This window comes from Parasteatoda tepidariorum, chromosome 4 (assembly GCF_982258835.1).
Source record: "Parasteatoda tepidariorum strain Cologne lab strain chromosome 4, Ptep-v5.0, whole genome shotgun sequence".
Lineage (NCBI taxonomy): Eukaryota > Metazoa > Arthropoda > Arachnida > Araneae > Theridiidae > Parasteatoda > Parasteatoda tepidariorum.
In genome coordinates, this window is record NC_141758.1 from 35,387,995 (window position 1) to 35,392,332 (window position 4,338).

A 4,338-nucleotide genomic window follows, 5' to 3' on the forward strand; every position below is an offset into this window, starting at 1 on the left:
TAAGTTAAAATCTTTACATTCTTGAAGTATTTATAAAGAAAATTAGCTGAATCAGCGTGATATTTTACCGAAAGATTAACTTAGATGTCAAGATTTTTAATCTATGAGCTATTATCATAAATTAACTTAATGCATATCTTAGTCTTGGCTGAGTATTTATACCAAAAAAATAATTTTATTTTCCAAATATCATTGCGAGAGTAAGATTTCATCTTTAAATCGGAAATACATACTTCACTTTTTTATGCGAGACTTAAGATTTAAAATAAAAAAATATTTATTTGAAATTTCTAATATCATCATTACTATGATTTATGAATTAGTTTTTTAGTAGATATTTAGTAGATTTAGTAGTAGAAATAGATTCCTGATCATCACAAGCAGAATTTATCGTTAATCAAAATTAAAAACATCTTTAAACTAACTACGCTCTTCGTACCCTCACTTGTCCCCACTGCTGATTTAAAAAAAGAAAAAAAATTGTTCCTGAAATTATTTTTTTTTATTTACAAATTTGAGTTTTTTATTTTAGAATACTGAAATATAGAATTCAGAAAATCAATTTTAAATTTAATTTCTGATAAAAATATTAACACAGCACTATTTTAAACTTTGTCCCCAGTGTTTCGCGTCATTCCCTCACAACAATGTTCTTATCACCTGCAATCTTCTTAGAATAAAAATATTTTAATAAAAACTTCAGAAGTTAACAACTGGCATCATAGAACAAAATTGCAGTATGTTTCCATCTTCAACTTAAAGAAGCTTTGCTGTGGAATAAATTTGAATGAATCGAACTAGGTAAAATTTTTCACATTTGTCATTCCCTCATGTCATTTTTTAGAGTAAAATAAAATACAACTTCATCGAGAAAGTAGATAATTATATGTTGCTTTCTTGTATAAATATAATTGTATGTGATTGACTTCAGAAATTAATTAGGCCTAACTGTTATTTTTAAATTTTATTGAATTCGTCATTCCCTCACTAGTTTATAAAGTGAGGGAATGACGCTGAAGTGAGGGAATGATTCAAGATGAGTATATTATTAAATTTTTTTTTGTTCAATCGTGCCAGCCAATTTTATTTCCCAAACCTGTAAAAACTATTAAATATATAAGACTAAATTATAATAAATATTAGATATGTACATACTTAGTATGTTATCATTTTCAAACTTTAGGTAGATGTAACTTAGATAAAAACATGTATTAAAATAAAATATCATTCCCTCACTATTAGTGTCATTCCCTCACTTTTTAAATAGTGAAAATAATTGATTTACTTATTAATTAATGCGAAAAATAAATTAAAAAATTAATTAATTTATTTATTAAATTAATTAATTAATTATTAATTGTTATAAATTAATTATTTAAAAAATTAATTAATTTAAATATTATGTATAATTTATAGGATATATACTTTCTTTATAATGCCATTACATATTTCTATTAATATAAAAAGTTTCAGAGCTTTTTATTCACTTTACTTTTTTGGGATTTTATGAACTGAAAAATGACAGTTTTCGTGAGAATGACCCATATATATATAGATACACACCGAAGAGCCATTACATTATCATCACCCTCCATCTTTAACAATGGGCTCGCCCAGGTTTTCATGGTTTCTCGCCCAGGAACAATGTTTTCATAGAGCACATTAGGATCCATAATCCTCATAGAACAATCCCTGACGTCTGTATGCTACTTGAACATAGTTGCAGACCAAGTTCACCAATTCATGGCAACAGTTTTTCCTGCGGGGGATGGTTACCAACAGGATAATGCACTACGTCCTAAGGGTCGAATCGTCATGGATTGGTTCGAGGAACATTCCAGTGACTTTCAAGTTACTTCTTGGCCCCCAAATTCACCTGACCTTAATCCAATAGAGCATTTGTGGTCCTTCTAGGAAAACCAAATTCGTGCTGCTACACTACCCCCTCGCAATGTGAGAGAATTGCAGGACCAGTTGGTGAGAGCTTGGTACCAGATACTTCAGACTACCTATCAGCACCTTGTGGAATCAATGCCACGGCGGGTGCTAGCAGTTTTGAGGGCTGAAGGTGGCCCTACATGTTATTAGCAGGGTGGTCATAATGTAATGGCTCTTCGGTGTATATATATATATATATATATATATATATATATATATATATATATATATATATAAAGGATAGTAATTAGCCCCGACCCCCCCCCCCCAAATGTGGGTATGCGGGTAGAACCGGGTCGACTCGTCTCCGCGACATTCCTCCCCCTCGGGAGAGGAGGGGCGATTCAGGCACCGGAGCACGCACCGGTCGAGGGGCTCGGCGAGGTCCCCCCCCAGTGGCATTTATTAAAACCAAAAAAATTTACAAGTAAATCAGAATGGTTATTGTTTAAGTTATAAGAATACACACATCTAAAACAAACAACATTTTAAAGCAAAAAATAAATTTTAAAGACTTATTACTTAATACTGATTTTCAAAAATTATTAACCTAAAAACTGGTAAGGTTAAAAATAAAGTTTGTAGTCTTAGTTTTTAAAATCAAACGCTTGAATATCCGTAAACAAAGAAACACTTTTGAAAATGAAAAGTTGGAATTGGTTGTTGGTGGAAATATTGGTGTAAAGTAGATGTTTTTCATTATGTTTAAGCACACTTTCAATACGATGAAATTACCAATAAGCAAAATTGTCTAATTCGGTGAACTTTGGATGCTTATTTACAATCATTTTATTTTCATGAATTTTATGTATGATCATCTTCTTATATAGTCGTAATTACTCTTTTTTTTACCTACATGATGTAGTATCTTCAAAATGGCATGTTCAAAATTTTCTTGGTTTTATACACATTGAAAATGTTTCTTTTAGAATCAACCGCAATATACTAGTTCATACAATGACAAGAAACACGTTCTTGAACCGGGAAAGTGATTCACGGTCTTATCAGACTACTGAGGGTTTCAAATTACATTAGGAACACTTTTATAATCATGTTTTGCTTTAATCTAATGTGTTTTCAGAGAAAAAGGCACACCCTGGCCATTGTATTCAACGAAATTAATTTGCTTTCTTCTAGATCAGTTTAGAGGTGCAGTGTGTAGAAAAATTCTCGGTCACTTGAAAACTTTGAAAAATAATATCAGTGATGTTATTCCATTGAAAACTTTCACAAAAAATGCCTGATGATTTCATTCGCTTATTGTTTATCATTGCGATTTATGAAGCATTCTCACTGCAAGCGTTTGCACGATTGGCGCATGCTCAGGCAGTTCATCTTGCTTGTAGCTTCTAAACATTCGCGCTTGCGTCTAGGACAAACGCTTGCTGTATGAATGCTTCTTTAGGATTGTGTTGAATGATAGACATTACAACAATTTTGCAATGCAATTTTCCATACATTAAAAGGTTTCAAAAGTTTCATTTTCGTGACTTTCATATTTTCCTTCTGCAGAGCCATCTTAAAAGTTTTTGGGAGTAAGAATTTGTAGTTTTTCACAATAATTTGGTGCAAGAATTTTTTTTACCTTAACCATTTTACTGCTTTAAATTTTTGAAAACCAACTCTGTCAGGGTCCTGATTCCTCTCCCACGCATTTTATTGACCCCTTGACCTGAGGGTCAGAGGGTGAAGGACACTGGAAGTGTCGTCCCCTACATTGGGGGTGGAGCAAAGGACTGTTTCTTATGAGAAAGATATTTTCTGGGGCAGATTAGTTTTGAACGCAGAAGAATTGAGTTTTAGTTGAACTATGCTAGAAAAAGTAGGAACGAAAAAGGGAGCAATAGCGCTCCGAAACATTATACTCTACAGCTCATGTATAATTTTGTAAATAAATCCTTTATTTCAAGCAATTATTAATCCAGAATAATGAAATAAATAAGCTATAACTGAAATAATCCTTGGTCATCCTTATTGAGGAGCTCTTTAAAAACGAACCAAGAGACAAAATGTCGCACAAATCGTATTCAGGACACTTTGTTTCTGAAGCTACAAATTCAACAGTGAATTGTGTATGAAAACAGTGGATCCCATGGTGGATCGGGTATAAAAACAGAGGTTTCAATCGTGGATCATGTATGAAAACAGTAGATCCAATTGTGGATCGTGTATGAAAACAGTGGATTCAATGGTGGATCGGGTAAAAAATAAGAGGTTTCAATCGTGGATCATGTATGAAAACAGTAGATCCAATTGTGGATCGTGTATGAAAACAGTGAATACAGTCAGGCACATGTATTGTGTCTCATTTCTAATTTCAGGCACTTTATATATAATCTAGTTTTTCAGAATAAAGTTAAAATTTTCAATTTATGCTATGCATTGCATGCTACTCTTGCT